We start from the raw sequence: 17358 nt of genomic DNA, 5'->3' as shown, positions 1-17358 counted from the left end.
GTTTGATACTGATGTCCTTCTCTAGAAGTCATAAAATGGTGACATTTGTGTGGTAGAGTAACAGAGCAGAGACAAGACGCACAGATGCCTACAGAGTTCTATCCTCAACTTCACATGGAGATGAGCTGTGACACCATGTCTCTTCTTGGGGAAGCTTTTATTGCCTAGTACTCTCCAGGGACAGGAAAGGGTCACGTCCCAGAGTTTTCCAAATGCTCATCTCATCCAGAGTTTCAGGGGTTTTTGACAGTCTATGTTGGCTTTGGATTCAGAGGCAGTCCATGCCCTGTTCTGGAGGCTTGTTCTACCCCCTCCCTTCTCTGCTCAGGTGCACACATCTCTCAAAGACGGATGGCCGCTTGACTGAGGACCCATGTGGACAGCTTATCCCCCTCACTGGGGATCTCAGTGCCTCTGTTCCCAAAAGTCTGCTCTAATGATACCTGTTCACATGGATTTGGATGCTATTCCTCTGCCATGCCAATGAGGAACAGAGGGAAAATGAAAAAAAAAAAACCTGTGAACAGCACAGCAATGGATGTCCATCTGACTCGGGGCCATGCAAAACATGGATTCCTGGCATCTGTGGTCACCCAGCGTTGTTTTGTCAGCAGACTTTTTTTTTTTTGGCCAATTAACTAGGTTAATCTCTTGTTCCTCCTCACTACTGGAGAACCAAGATTTGAGAACTGAGCTAACAAAATGACATGACCACCAGATGGCAGCATCACAGAATGAATTGTGTTTGGCTTTATTTTCCTAGGTTGCTAGAGAGGTTCCAGTGGCAGTGGCAGGAGTCCCCACCAGAAGGGTAAGGAATCAGAGTGATTCTAGCAGAGCAAAGGAAATGGGGGAGGCCTGCTCTGTCCATCCTTGAGGAAAGTTTTCTCCTCCAGGGCGCTGAACATCTGTTGGGAGGTGAGTATGGGGAGGTCAGCTGCACACGGGTGTTTGTGTATGTATGTGCGTGTGTTGGGCACGCACACACACATAGGTGTCCTTTCTCACACAGCAGTGTCCTCCAGTAGGGTAGAGCTCAGCTCCATCCTCCAGATGCCAGTTCTCATTTAGGAAACAAATTTCTGTCTCCTGTCTAGTTTTATGGGCTCCATCCCAGATTGGTACATCTACAATACAATCCTAACATTAGATTCATAAAACATCTTGGGGTAGACTTTAGTGGGTTCATGGGGAAAGGCAATGTGAGGGAGTATCTCAAAGTAGCCTCAGGGAATCCCAGAACCCGACTGGATTGCCTAAAGTCCTCTCTGCCAGGGTAATCAATAAAAGCTGAGAATGGCTTCCAGACCAGCCAAGCAGCAAAGAAACTCAGAGTCCAGACCAATGGCCGGAGGAACAGGAACTAGCTGAATTGCCTGGAAGAGATTAGACCAATGAGTCAGTTTGAAGTGCCATTCTCCAGACCGATGAGCTGCCTGCAGGCTGTGCAGTGTGCTCCAGGTTCCCAGCTTTGTGACTGTCACTGAAGCTGAGGTAGGCCTTGGTGATGCAACTGTCTTTGAGTCATTTCTGCTGCTGTAAGTAACCTCTTACCCACATTCCTGTAAGTAAGCACAAGAACACTCATTGGTTCACCAGGCTGGACGTTGTTGGAAGCTGTAATTTGCTCTGTCATGGGCTTCTTAAGGACGGGAGAACAGACATGAATGTCGGGCCTTCCCAGCCAAAGTTTTGTTACACACAACGGGCATGGGATAGTTTGGGGGATGATTAGAAGGCCCGAGGACCAGGAAGACTTCTAGAAGATTGTGTCCTCTCTGTGTGAGAAGAGTGGCAGCCATGTAATGTTAACAATATGATTGCCTAAACGTGGCCTGTACATTGCTAACTCCAGTCAACATCCACCATGACTGAGGGAACTCTCATAAGGCTCACCCCTAGAAGAAGAGTCAAGGGCAATTCATAGTGGAGAGAAGGAGAATCAGTCTTCCCAGAGACAAGATTTAACCCCAAACAAACAAAAATACATGAGCATAACAACATAGACTCTGTAGGATGGCTATCTCTAAGTCTGTCTGTTTCTCTGTCTCTGTCTCTCTCTCTCTGTCTCTGTCTCTCTGTAATTACAAAAGAAGTTACGAACTTGTGAGGGAGTGAAGAGTGGAAGAGAGGGGAGTTGTTGGAGGAGGAAAATGTGGACACAATATACATTTCAAAGAAATTCTCGAAGTAGTAACACAATAAATGTTTGTAAAAAGAAAGAAACTTTGGGCAAATTTAATACTAGAAAACTAGTAGATGCTTGGGCTAAGCCAAGCTGTTCAGTCTGTCACACTAGGCTTTTGATAAAGTTGTTTGTCAGTTTCTGCTTTCTTTATTGTTGTTTTTTTTCAAAATATACCTAAGAAACAGTAGAAAATACGTTCATCTACACTGGATATCAAATAAGACAGAAAGAAAGACTAGATAACATTACTGCATTCATAGACTTCATAAACTTAAAAGAGCGATGAATGTCAGTGGTGAGCTAATAATTTCTTTGGTCAACAGAGCCTAATGGAAAGGCAAATGTAACAGTGAAGTCATGTTAAAGGTGATTACCTCATAGTCCTTGAGCAGTGATGAGCTCCATTCAAACTAGCAAGTCCTGTCAGTCTGTTTTGTGCCATTACCAACTCATGGCTCTACTTCCTTTCCCCTTCTCCCTTTCCATTGCCAACTAGACCCTGGCATACTTTGCTGTCAAACACACACATCATGATAGATAGATAGATAGATAGATAGATAGATAGATAGATAGATAGACACATAGATACACATAGATAGATACAGAGATAGAGGGGAGAGCTGGAGCAGGGAGAGAATGAGAGATTGTAAATGATCAAAATTACAGGATTCTTCTTTTCCTGAGTATTGTTCTATCTCTTGTCCTCGAAATCACAAAGTTTATTTCCTCACGGCTGAACAGACTTCCATTGTATAATGGTGTCCCCTTTACATCATCCGCTCATCTGTAGATGGATAAGAGCGTGGAGTCAATGGCCTGGCTACTGTAAACGATACTGCTGGAGATACACATACACTTGCATGTCTGTAGTACACGGATCCTTTTGGTACATTCCAGGGAGAGTTACAGCTGGATTTTATGGTAGTGCTATTATTAGTGGAATTTGATAGTAATGCTCAGAGAGGCTGGACTAATTTAAATTGTCACTGGCAGCCCATAAGCGTTCTTTCCCCAGGATCTTTGCCCGCATTGCTGTTGTTTTCTTAATGATTATTCCATTCTGACCAGGGTGAGATGGAACTGCAGTGTGGTTTTGAGCCATGTATCCCTGATGACTAAACATGTTCAATGTTTTCATGAACTTATTGGCCATTTGTACTTAACTTCTGGAGAAGTGTTTGCTCATTTCATTTGTGCATTTATTGATTGCCTTATTGGGTTTTGGTGTTGAAGTCATTCAGTTCTTTACTATCTGTGAACACTAAACTCCTCTCAGATGCATAGTGACAAAATTTTTCCCTTCTTATAGGCTGTCGCTTCACCCTGTTAAGCGAAGTGCTTTCCTGTACAGGAGCTGTATCATTTCATGGGGTCCCATTTGTCCACACTTGCTACCATTTCCTGAAATGTTGTGGTCTTTTTTTGGAAGTTTTGTCTTTGCCTAAACCTTGAAATGATTCCTTTGGCGGGTCCAGAGTTTGGGTAGTACTTTAAGGTCTGTGATTAAGGTCTCTAAACCCACACCCTGCTAGGTTCCATCTTCAGTGTGCTGGCTGTTCACATTTTCCACACACATATTTCAGTGTTCAAAATTCTGAGGGACTGCATGCTTCCATTGAGCTTTGCAACTGGATATTCTCATCCTAGCAGGATCAAGCTGCTTTTCAAAACCTATTAAACTCCTGTATCATCAGAGTGGAAGGGCTGGTCCTGCCCCACATGGGCTGCAACACTATGGGATCAGGCCCTACACCTCTCCATGGCATCAGAGTAGTGCTATCCAGTGGGTGGGGACATTTGTGAGCCTTATGAGAAGGGGCGTAAACGACCAACAATTAAAATTAACCAGACTAGCTTTAATATAAAATATTCAGCTTTAATAAGGGGAATAAGGGGTGCTTACAAAGCTAGGGTTCCAATGGAGCGCAGGAAAACAAAGAGGAAGCGTGAAGCACACCCACAAGATTTATAAGTAAATCTTGGCCTTAGGGGAACACACCCCACATACAAGGTGATTGGCTGAGCTTCCTCTTCACTTATAAGAGGATATGGGATTGGGAGAGCTGGCCCTGCCCCCTCATCTGACAAGGGTAAGCAAGGGTGAGAAAAAGATGCCCTTCTCTGTAGTGTGAATTCAAATTGGTCTTAATAATAAAAACCTGGTGTCAGATATTGGGGTAAATGCTGGAAAGTCAGAGAGACAAAGAGCATTTTACAGCCTCTTCTTACCTTGCCAACCCTTCAGCCTGAAAAGGGGTGAGCTTCTGTTTGCTCCTGCCTTATATTACTGTCTCCTCCTTTATTTTATTTATTTATTTATTTATTTATTTATTTATTTAGGATTTCTGCCTCCCCCCCTCATCCACCTCCCATTCCCCCCCATTCCCCCCCCCCCCCCCCCCCCCCCCCCCCCCCCCCCGTCCACCGATGAAGTCACCCTCCCTCATCTGCTCGAAGAGCAATCAGGGTTCCCTGACCTGTGGGAAGCCCAAGGACCGCCCACCTCTATCCAGGTCTCCAAAGGTGAGCATCCAAACTGCCTAGGCTCCCCCAAAGCAGGTACGTGCAGTAGGATCAAAAACCCACTGCGATTGTTCCTGAGTTCTCAGTATTCCTCATTGTCCTCTATGTTCAGCTAGTCCGGATTTATCCCATGCTTTTTCAGACCCAGGCCAGCTGGCCTTGGTGAGTTCCCGATAGATCATCCCCATTGTCTCAGTGTGTGGGTGCACCCCTCGCGGTCCTGAGGTCCTTGCTCGTGCTCCGTCTCCTTCTGCTCCTGATTTGGACCTTGAGATTTCTGTCCCGTGCTCCTCTGTCTCTGTCTCCTTTCATCACCTGATGAAGGATAATATTCATGAGGATGACTATGTGTTTGTCTTTGGGTTCACCTTCTTTTTTTTTTTTTCTTTTTTTTTTTTTAATTTATTTATTTATTAAAGATTTCTGTCTCTTCCCCGCCACCGCCTCCCATTTCCCTCCCCCTCCCCCAATTAAGTCTCCCCCCCAGCCCGAAAAGCAATCAGGGTTCCCTGTCCTGTGGGAAGTCCAAGGAACCCCCACCTCCATCCAGGTCTAGTAAGTTGAGCATCCAAACTGCCTAGGCTCCCACAAAGCCAGTGCGTGCAGTAGGATCAGAAACCCATTGCCATTGTTCTTGAGTTCTCAGTAGTCCTCATTGTCCGCTATGTTCAGAGAGTCCGGTTTTATCCCAGGCTTTTTCAGACCCAGTCCAGCTGGCCTTGGTGAGTTCCCAATAGAACATCCCCATTGTCTCAATGTGTGGGTGCACCCCTCGCGGTCCTGAGTTCCATGCTCGTGCTCTCTCTCTTTCTGCTCCTGATTTGGACCTTGAGATTTCAGTCCTGTGCTCCAATTTAGGTCTCTGTCTCTGTCTCCTTTCATCGCTTGCTGAAGGAACTAACTGGTCAGATTTCCTGTTAAAAGCTCCCACCAACTCAGTTGACAGCTTGTCACCTTCTCAAAAGTGTCTTCTTCATTTGGTCGCCTGTCTTGTTAGACCTTGGGTAAGGAATTTGCTTTTGCCGTGTTCAATTCAGACCAAGGTACAACATTCTGAGTTGAGAGGTGGAGGTGAGAAGCAAATTTCTCAACCTCAACTGCCCTGTCCTAGAGAATGTGGAGAAGCTGGGGAAAGATGTTCACTGAAGTCGACCTGTTTAGACAGGAAGACCTTGTGCCTGAATGCCTGTGACAGATGGGTGGAACACCAGGGGCTCCAGGTGCAATCTAGGCAGCTGCAGGACAGAGCTTCTCTACTGACAAAGGTGACTCTCTGGCTTATCAAACTTGTTGCCCCAGGCCCTGACTTTTGATTTGACCAACAGCAGCCACATCACCTCTCAGAGTACAGGGAACTGAACTGAGCAAATGAGGTCCAAGAACAAATGAGGATGTCTGACTATTGCTTGCAGTCTAGGAGGAGTGAGGATGTTATTAAAGACAGCAGTCAACTTCCTGGAATGTGGATTGGGAAGTAGAGATACCATGATTAATGAGTTGTGCCCCCCGCCCCATCTCATGAATGGAAACCTAGTTTGCTAACTTCCCCAACTCTGTTGGTATCTTCCCAAAATAATCTCAACTTCCTTTCTCCTTCTTGGCACCATATCCTGGCCTAGAACTCTGGCAGTGACCTCCTTTTCCAACAGAGACCAGGCCAGCATCCTGAATTCCAGGTAAGACTGCGCCCCACCATGTCCTCCCACTCTTGAGAACGGCATTCTAATTGCCTTTCCCTTCCTTCTCTCCATATCCAAGCCCACACTTCTGGTGGAAGGCTTCCACCCCATCAAAGACCAGGAAAACTTTTTGTAAACCATGTCACCCACCCCCATTTCCCTATCGATGAGTGCCCAACATAACTGCTCCCCTCATCCTAGTGAGCACAACCTGTCCCACAACTCCGCTGGAATCCCCTCTTTCACCAGAGGCCAGGCCAGCATCCTCAATAAGACTGCTCCTGACATTGTCTACTCTGGCCCCGCCTAGCACTTATTTATTTAATGGATAGGATCCCTTATACTTTCAGAGCTCCCGTCCACTATCATCTTGACAAGCAGACTGACAGCGTGAAGGCAGAGCTGGTGTAGGAGGAGTAGTTGAGAATCCCATGTCCTGTGGGCTACAGCAAGTCATCTGAGACTATGGGCTATATCCTGAGCATAGGAAACTTCAACACCCACCTCCATGTTGACATGTTTCCTTCAACAAGGCCTTGCCTACTACAACAAAGCCACACATCCCAATACTGCTACTAACTGTGAGATTACGGGTAACAGTTATAGTTAGACCACCACACTCCATTGCTTGACCCCATAAACTTTACAATATCATTATTCTCTGTGTTGAGGTGGGACCAAACAGTGACAGAAAACATACTGGGCCAACCTGAGCTACATGGTGAGATCCTGTTTCTGAAAACAACACCCCTCCCACATGACAACAGCTCAGTTTGTCACTGTTTGTAATGCTGGCACTGTGCACAGTCACAGAACATACAGGGATGCTGTTTTTGGAGGGCTTTCCATGATGAAGATGCGAAAATGCTCATGATAATAGCAAAACCACTGGAAAGACCCTCTCTGTCCATTTACTGTAGAATGGTGGGACACAGTCACCGTGCCGTAAGCCCATGGCTGAGTGCAAGTTAATGATGGTGAGGATTTACAGTATATGGCCTTGAGAGGGTACGTGGATGGGCCTGGCACATAAAATACAATGCAAAAGAAGGGAAGTGATCCACAAATAGAAACATGTGGATGGTTTCTACTCTATAGCTCCATATAAACTGCATTGTTTATGGAATTGCACCCTACAGCATTCCAAGCAGGGAGACCTGAGGAGCTGGCTGGACTTTCCAGATTTCATTATCAATTGCTTCAACCTCCAGGTCTCCCACCTGTACGTGGAAGGGTGCCAGTCAGTTTTTGCCCCATTTCTTCTTCTGACTCCTGCACCAGGACAGCAAAAGACCAAGTATGTGAAAAACTTAGGCCCAGGAGTTGGCACAGAAGTACCAGTCCTGAGGAGTATTTGTGTGTGTGTGTGTGTGTGTGTGTGTGTGTGTGTGTGTGCGTGCTGTGTGTCAACAGGCATAGAACCGGATTCCTTACACAAGTTTGTTGATATCTTGATCACTCAGCTATGGTTCCTAGTCATGTTATACTATTTGTTTTACGACAAGAAATCTAACTTTGTTTCAAAACTGCCCTTGAACTTGGGATCATCTTCTCTCAGCATAAACAGTGAGAGAGATGCAGGTCTGTCTCAACAATCAAGGCTCCTCTTTATTTTAAGAATTTTTAAAGATTTGATTGTGGAAGTGTTTGCCTCTGTTAAGGTTACTCCAAGCTGTCAGTTTGTGGAGAGCACCTATATTCTTCACAACTGCATGGGATCTTTAGGGATTCCCACTGGGCCACTATGGACAACAACTCTATTAGATGTAACCTAACCCCAATACTGGAACTTCCTTTGGTGATAAGAGATGGGCAGTTGGGATTCTGTCTCTCCCATTATTTGGTAATGTCATTTCAATCTCCACCACATATGTATATATTTGAGGAGGTTTCTACTGTTTTAGTTTTCTATAATACCTCTCAAATAGTCCTTAATATCACTGTCTCTCCCAATGTAACCCCGTGGAAGGGGGGAAAGAGTACAAGATTCAGCCTGGCAGGAGGCCCTAAGAGAAAATGTCCCTCTAAGTCAACTTGAGCAAAGATCCTATGAACTCACAGAGACTGAAGCAGAATGCAGGTCTGCACCAGGTACTTTGTGCATATATCATGGCTTACTGTTTAGAGTTTTCATGGAATTCCTAAATGAGCAAACACGCCAATCCCTGATTCATGTGCTTTTTGTTAGGCACTTTTCCTCCTGTGGGTTTGTCTTGTCCAACTTTTATATGATAGTTTTTGTTTAGTCTTGTTATACTTTATTTTGTTATATTGTTTTAAAAATAAAAGAAAAAAAGTAAGAAAGAATGAATGTAAAGTGAGCCAATTTGATAAACAGTAACAACAGAACTGGCACACCTGTTTGGAGAGGAAACTCAAGGTTACTGCATTGGAGTGACCCCGGGTATATGAACCACTCCAAGGCAGGTCTCATGCTCAGGATTAGTTGACACCATACAGTGCCCTCTCCTGGGCAAAACAGTAGAGCTGACCATGTTGCTGTGGGGGACAGGTGAGCAAACTCTGGGAATGTAAGCGTGAGTGATCCATCCGGTCCCGGCCCTTCATCTAACACACAGTGTCATGGGCAAGGGACAGAAGCCCCCTCAGCACACCTCAAGGCCTGCGGAACGTGGAGGAGCTGTCCATGTGGTCAGAAGACCAAGAGAGCTGGAGTTATCCCTGCCTCTCACCAGCTGCAGCAGTCTGCAGAGCAGACCTTACACATTGCATGAGCAACACAGTAGAGCTGGTCCTGGGGTATAGTTATGGGCAAGCTACCCTGGAGCACAGAGAGCAGAAGAAAAATCTGAAACCTTGCTGCTCACTGCATAATGTGAGCAAGCCAGGGTGTTGCAGGAAAAATCACGCTTGTTTTGAGGTTGAGGGAGAGCTGGTAGGCTGACGAACCCAGCAACTACCCACACCCCAAAACATGGCTAAGTGTAGGCCCATCCCATCATCCACAACTTCTGTGATCTGCTGGAGCACTTGAAGGGGTCAGCCCTGTAGACCCAAAGGTACAGGATCTTCACGACAAGGACAACAGCAGGATATTCAAGAGGCGCCCCAGGGAGAGCTGCTGGGACCAGACCAATGACTCATTGTCCTGAACACTCACAAGTGCATATTGACTAAAGGTTTACTGTGTGACTGCCTGAGTCACTACAGCTTCTGCGATGAGTTTTTCAATTCCTTTCTTTCTCATAACTTTTTTTGCAATTTTTGGTTTCCTTTTTTCTGGTGGGGGGAGTTAGTAAGGACAGCGGGGTGATTAGAAGGAATGAGGATATGAGTGGGATTTGGATCCAAGAAGCAAACCTAAAAGGCAAAATTAAAAATGTTAATTTGTGAAAATAATATGAAATTGGACATAGAATTGTGAAACATACCCATTTCATAACTACAATACCCCTGGAAATGAGCACATCCATCAGAACAGATATGATTATGAAGTCATCTCTGTGGAAAGACACATTCCTTTCCACTGGGACTAATACAAAATACCTGTATGTATTCATGCTATTTAATCTCCTAAACTCTTTTTATTATATTTCCCAACTTTGTCAGATGCCTCAAAATGAAATCAAGTTTCTCCTAGACCCCCCAAACATACTATATTTACTTATCTATTTAAATATTTGTCACCATGTGTATCTATGTGTCTGTGTGTGTGCCTATATTCATGCCTGTGGGCTTCTCATGGTGAACATGGACAAGTCAGAGTAAAACACCTGGTAGTTGTTTCTCTTCTTAATACCATGTGGGTCTCTATCATCAACCTGAGCTTGTCACTGGATGCAAAATACCTTGTGACCAACAGCTTCACTTGTGTGTCATCTTGGAGACACCCAGGGTTCTTTTCCCAGCATCCCTCAGTGTTTGCCTAAGTACACTTGCATCCACACCACCACCAGTCAATCCACATTGCTCTCAGGTCAGCCATTCACATAGGCACTGGATAGGGGCCTGTTTGCAACCTGGAGAATTAATAGTTCAGAGTGTAGTCAGTCCGTGGTGGGCCAGGCATTTAATCCTGCACTTGGGTGGCAGAGGCAGATGTATCTCTGTGAGTATGAGGCTACCCTTATCTACAGAGAGAGTTTCCGGATACGCTACAAAGGTATGCTGAGAAATCCTATCTCAAAAAAAATATTTCTGAATATCCAGCAAAAGTGGAGTGTAGAGTTTCTCAGAATCAGTTCCCTCCTGAGAACAAAAGTTTCTGGAAGGACAACAGCTTACTCTGAACCTTCTACAAGTCTTCCCATTGTTTAGAATTTCTGTAACTGTGGGAAGCTTGGGACACTGCAGCTCAGGGCTCAACCATACTTTGTCTTGGGATATCTTTATTCCCATTCACAGACCAGCCGTCTGCGTGACCTCACATCCTGTGACTGGCCAGTGACTTGGAAATGTACTAACAAACCAGTGGGTGGCATCAAGTTAGGGGCTTCCAGTGTCACTAGATGGCATCCCAGGCCCATAGCACAGATTTCCACACTTTGTTGCAATCTGCTGACATATTTCTTCCAAAGTATTTCAAAATGGGTTGGCTTGTGACTATTCTTTATTCTAGTAACACAAAAACATGACAAGATAGTGGCCACGTTGAAACATGGAATTCAGGGTTAGCCGAATTTGAGATCAAAGGCTAAGGTCACTCAATTGTAGGTGCAGAATAAACTAGAGCCTGTAGCCTGGGAGGTGAGAGTTGTGTTCCTGTATGGAGTGGTTTTGCTTTTAACCTCAGTGGTAGAGATTGTGATCATCCTCTTTTCTTGGTCTTCCTATTCATCTTTCCTTTAAAAATTAATTAGACGTCAGAATCCTGATGGCTTCAGTTGTACATATCTGTTTTTTGTAATGTATATTTTCTACATTCTGAGTCTTATTTCCTGCATATTTGTTCACTTTCTGTGAATATGATTTTCCTTTACTGTTAGCAGTGAACAGCTCAGACTTATGGCCCTGCTTTCCACTGTGAGGATTAGGAGTAGCTTCCCTCAGTTATGAACTCCAAGTGCGTCCACGTCTGATCTTGACAGCAAACTCTGGAGTAGCCCTGTCCCTGGGACAGTGACAGAGTCATGAGCAGATAATGCAAATATCCCTGGGTGAGACCATACTTGAAGGAACTAACTGGTCACATTTCCTGTTAAAAAGCTCCCACCAAATCAGTTGACAGTTTCCCTCTTTTTCAAAGGTGTCTTCTTCACTTGGTCTCCTGTCTTGTGAGATCTTGGGTAAGGAATTTGCTTTTGCCGCGTTCAGACTAGGGCACAATATTCTGAGTTGAGAGGTAGAGGTGAGAAGCAAATTTCTCACCCTGATCTGCCCCGTTCTAGGGAATGTGGAGAAGCTGGGGAAAGATGTTCATTGAAGTCGACTTGTTTAGACAGGAAGACCTTGTGCCTGAATGCCTGTGACAGATGGGTGGAACACCAGGGGCTCCAGGTGCAATCTAGGAAGCTGCAGGACAGAGCTTCTTACTGACAAAGGTGACTCTCTGGCTTATCAAACTTGTTGCCCCAGGCCCTGACTTTTGATTTGACCAAGAGCACACACATCACCGGAAATGACCAAATGAGGTCCAAGAACAAATGAGGATGCCTGACTATTGCTTGCAGCCTAGGAGGGGTGAGGTTATTATTAAAGACAACAGTCAACTGCCAAGAAGGGGTGAGGTTATTATTAAAGACAACAGTCAACTGCCTAGAAGGTGGATACAGAAATAAAGATGCCGTGATTAACCAGTTGTGCCCTCCATCCCGTCTCAAAAAAGAAAACCTAGTTTGATAACTTCCTTTGCACCATTCCGATAAAAGAAATTAGTAAATGGGAGGGAACTGAATGCTGGACAAACCAAGAAGTCTTTTTTCATTAAGAAGGATTGAGGAGACCATATCGTGGCCTGTACCTCTGGCACAAGCCTTCCACCCCATTAGATTTCAGACCAGCTCCCTGAAAACCAGCCCCACATCTCTGGAGGGAATTTTCCATTCCACAGAGTCCAAGCCAGCACTCTGAACACCTGGTTAAATCTTCCTAACTCTTCCGGTGTCTTCCCAATTTAATCCCAACCCTTGGCACCATATCCTAGCCCAGAACTCTGAAACAAAAAGCCCTCTTCCACCAGAGGCCAGCCCAGCACCCTGAACCCCAGGTAAGACTGCCCCTACCATATCCATTCTTGAGAACCGTATTCCAATTGCCCTTCTTCTCCTTGTCACCATATCCAGGCCCACTCTTCTGGTGCAAGGCTTCCACCCCATCAAAGACCAGGCCAGCTTTTTGTAATCCTTGTCACCCACCCCCATTTCCCTCGATGAGTGCCCAACATAACTGCTCCCCTCATCCTAGTCACCACAACTTGGCCCACACCTCTGGTGGAAGCCCCTCATTCTCCAGAGGCCAGGCCAGCATCCTCAACAAGACTGCTCCTGACATTGTCTACTCTGGCCCTGCCTAGCACTTATTGTCCCTTCTCTGATCATCAACATCCTTGTCCACAACTCGGGAGGAAGCCTTTCTCTACATCAGAGGACAGGCCAGAGTTCTGATACCCAGAGATCAATTCAGAATCCTGAATCTCAGTGTCTTAGGGTTTATGCTGTTCTGATGAGACACCAAGACCACAGCTACTTGTATAAATAAAAACATCTAATGGAGAGGATCACTTATACTTTCAGAGGTTCAGTGCACTATCATCATGACAAGCAGCCTGACAGCTTGCAGACAGAGCTGGTGCTGTGGTGTAGCTTAGAATTTTACATCATGTAGGCTACAGGAAGGCATCTGAGACATTGGGCCATATCTTGAGCATAAGAAACCTCAAGCCCACCCCCATAATGACTTGTTTCCTTACACAAGGCCATGCCTACTACAACAAAGGCACACTTACTAATAGTGTTACTCCCTGTGCGATTATGGAGAACAATTATATTTAGACCACAATATTCCATTTCCTGGCCCCATAAACTCAACAATACGATAATACAACATTCCTTTAGTACAAACTGAAATCTCTCTAGAGTTGATTACAGTCTCAACAATGTTTAAAATCCCAAGTTTCTTCTGAGATTCATGTAATCTCTTAATTGTAATCCCTTACAAATTCAAAATAAACAGGTCACACCCTTCCAACAGGTACTGTCACATGACAGACATTACCATCCAAAACGTAGGGAAGGGAGTATAGTGAGGAAATTCTAGACTACTGAAAGACTGACAGCCAGCTGGGCAAACTCCAAACTCTGCATCTCCATCCCTGATGTCAATTCACTCTCAGATCTCCTACTCTGTTCAGCGTTGCTGACTTCAATAGACTTCTTTCTCTTGGGCTGGTTCCACTGCCTGTTAGCAGGTCTCCTTGGCAGGTATCCCATGACTCTGACATCTCTAAAACATTGTGTCTTCAAGGCAGCCCAGGCTTCAATTCCTCAACTTTACACAATCGTCTCTAGGCTTCTATTTAGGGACATGCTTGGCCTCTGGAGCTTTCACTAGGCGTAGAGGCAAATTCTATAGCCTGTTTCTTCTAGACTTACTTCTAAAGTCAGGACCACCTTGCTGAAGCTGCATAATGTTTTTTGCTTACTTAGGTAGAACATGGTCCCATCATTCAATTACACCTTCATCATTTTTCTGTCCTTAGCTGCCTAAAGTTGGCTACCCTGAAAGTTGCTCTGTAGACCAGTCTGGGCTGAAACTTAGATCCAAATGCCTCTGCCTTCCAAGTGCTAGAATTAGAGGTGTGCTCCAACACACCTGGCTCAAACTTTTCTTTGTTGCTTTTCACAAGATGGAAACATAGCTGGGTAGGATCTGGCCCCGTGGTTACCACTCTATATTCCATTGCTTAAGCCATTTATTCTTAAACATAGAACGTAACAGTATTCTGCTTCCCTGTTCTCTTTTTCTCCTCAAAATTAATATTTTGTAATTTACCCAGCTTAGTTTACTCCTTATCTTTTTTTTGTTATTAAAGCACACACCTTTAATCCAGTACTCCGGGGAGGCAGAGATAGGCAGAATTCTGAGAGTTAAAGGCCAGCCTGGCCTAAAGAGTGAGTTCCAAGACAGGCTCCACAGTTACGGAGAAGCCCTGTCTTGAAAAACAAAGTCAGAAATATACAACGAAGCGGTACTACTTTATGTCCACGTTCCTATGTGCACATGTAGAGGTCAGAAGTTACCTATAGCTTCCTCAGTTGTGTTCCACCTTCGCTGCTGAGACAGGGTCTCTCTGTGAACATGGAATGGTATTTGGCTAGACCAGCTGGTCAGGAAGCTCCAGAACCTGCCTGTCTCTGGCTCCAAAGCATTCGAGTTACATGCGCTGCCATGCTCAGCATTTTTCATGGATGCTGAACTCAGGATCTGTGCAGCAGCACTTGATTACCCACCGAGTCATCTCAGCTGCAGTGGCACCACTGAGGATGTGCACCAATTACTCCCAACAGTCTTTGCCCTTACATACGTGTGGCATTTTCAGGGGCTCCAGGTTATTGCTAACGTTCAAGAAATAAAAATCCAGCCTATTTTGTCCATCACTGTGTCCCTCCTTATACCAAAAAGGAAAGCTATAAAAGACGTTAAAACAATGACATAATTTTTTATGGGAGTATTTAAAAAATAAAAATTATCATTCATAGTAAAGACAAAAAAATCCTAAAGGTGATTTTAAAAAGTTCCTTCTTAAAGAGAAAGGGGGGAATTAGGGCAAAGTCCAGGTAGAAAGCCATTCCTGTCAGTGAGAAAACTGCCTGCGGTCCGCTGTCTTCTTGCTGATGTGTTTAAAGATCTTGGACTTCTCCACTTTCTTTGTTTTCTGGTAGCCAAATCCACCGCCACCTCCTCTCTTTTTAAGCTTGCCATCATGGCTGCTCACGTTCAGATCAACGAAGGGAGGAACCTTAAAGCCAAAGGACAGAGCCACCTGAGGCAAGTTTAAGTTGTTCACATCGAAGATCTGCTTGAGAGAGTGGGAGTCGTAGGCTCGTATGTAGGACTTGTATGCTTCCTGCGCGGACTTATGGAGAAAATAGTTCTTTTCGATCAGCTTTTCCAGCTGAGACTGAATATCAGAAACTTTAGACCAGGAAAAGTCGAACTGATTCAGTGGAACCTTGGATTGCTTCAAGTAACGAAGGAAACCCAACTCTTCAGGGCGCAGGATGAGCAGGGCATGCCCTCTTCCGTTCAGGCCCCGAGCCGTTCTACCCACACGATGAATGTATTCCTTGGGGTCATCGGGAGGGTCATACTGAACAATCCAGTCGACTTCAGGGATGTCCAGCCCTCTGGCTGCCACATCTGTGCACAGCAGTATCCCTGAATCTGCGTTGCAGAATTGGAAGAATGTGGTTGTTCGCTTATTTTGCTTTTGCCTTCCATGGATGGCCAAGACAGGCAGGTCGATGTAGTTCAGTAGCTCGTAGTGGTACTTCACAGACATACACGACGAAAAGAAGACCATCACTTTCTTCTTCCGGTTCTTCTTAAGGAAAGTGAAGAGCAGAAGGAACCTCTTCTCTGAGGGACACACAACATATCCCTGCTCAAGTCCATCCACTGTGGCAACCTCTTTATCATCATCAACACCCACATACAATGGCTCTTTTTTCAGAGAAATTCTTGCCAAGTCTTCAACTTTTCGAGTTTGTGTGGCAGAAAAGAGCATGGTTTGCCTGCGTACTGGCAAAAGTTTAATAATTTGCTTTAATTCCTCTTCAAATCCAACATCCAAGATACGATCAGCCTCATCAATAACGAGACACTGAAGGTTCTTGTACATGAACCCTGGAGTATTCTGCATGTGGTCTAGAAGCCGGCCGGGGTGGCCACGACAATGTTGATGCCGTTGGTGAGCTTCTGCGCTTCAGCAGACCTGTTGCTGCCACCCATGATCAGCCCGTACGTGTGAGCATGGTGCTTCATCAGTTCCTTAAGAACACCAAAGGTCTGCATGGCCAGTTCTCTGGTAGGAGACAGAATCAGGACTCCTGTTCCATTTCTGGGCATAAACTTTAACTTCACAATGAGCTCGATCACAGGGATGAGGAAAGCCAGAGTTTTGCCACTGCTGGTTTTAGCAGCTGCTAGAAGATCCCTGCCTTCCAGAAGTGGCCTGATACTTTTATGTTGAATCTCAGTCATGCGCTTGAAGCCCATTTCCTCTATAGCCTTCAGAGTGTTTTCATTGACGAGATTAGACAAGGAAGCAAACGAAGTGTCCTCAAAAGCCCCTGTCAGCCCCAGGGGCAGGTTGGGCACTTCCTTGTCATCTGGCTTCTCCACAGCATCTTCTGTTTCAAGAGCCACAGTGCTTTCTTCAGTTTTTGCTTTTTTGGTGTCAGGCTCTGCGTCATTTGCCATTTTCCTCTTTTTCTTCTTCTTTTTTGATTCTGAATCAGGAGATGGCGCTGCTGCTGTTTCTCCATTGGCTAAAGCAGTAGGTTTCTGGGGTAACTTTTCAACTTTCGAGTTTTCCACTGTCTCTTCAGGCATGCCTCCACTTTGTGCTTCTGCTGAGCCCACCCTCGCAGCATGCTTTACTGCTTTCTTAACTTTTCTGACTTTTACCTCTTCTTTGGGCACATCTTCATTGGAAGGTTGGGATAGGCTCGTGTTTGATGCTTCTTGCAGCTTCAGGTTTTGCTGCCGCAGCTTGATGTTCCGCTTCTCAATCTTCTTGCGCAGGAGTTTCATCTGTAAGTGCGACATGTTTGCCGGGCCGGCGCTAGCAGGCTGCACTGAGCAGTAGCTGCACCACCCCTTGTCTTTATAGATCTTCATTAGAGTTACCAGTAATAACTACATGGAGAGTGTGTAGTGGACTTTTTTGGGATGTCTTTTCTTAAAGGAATCAATTCATTTGCTTTACTGAAACTTCTCAATTTCAGGAGTTCCTATTTATTCACTGTTGCTCTCATTGTCTGTGCTACTGGGGTTATACATAGGAAG

The 17358-nt window shown here is 45.1% G+C and overlaps 1 pseudogene; it reads right to left on the bottom strand.

The window, feature by feature from the left end:
- Window positions 1–14494: 14494 nt before the first annotated feature.
- LOC142841219 (ATP-dependent RNA helicase DDX18 pseudogene) lies at window positions 14495–17155 on the bottom strand (annotated as a pseudogene).
- Window positions 17156–17358: the final 203 nt, after the last annotated feature.

The sequence above is a fragment of the Microtus pennsylvanicus genome, chromosome X (assembly GCF_037038515.1).
Source record: "Microtus pennsylvanicus isolate mMicPen1 chromosome X, mMicPen1.hap1, whole genome shotgun sequence".
Lineage (NCBI taxonomy): Eukaryota > Metazoa > Chordata > Mammalia > Rodentia > Cricetidae > Microtus > Microtus pennsylvanicus.
The sequence above is the reverse complement of the archived record's forward strand: the minus strand, read 5'-3'. Positions and strand labels throughout refer to the sequence as shown.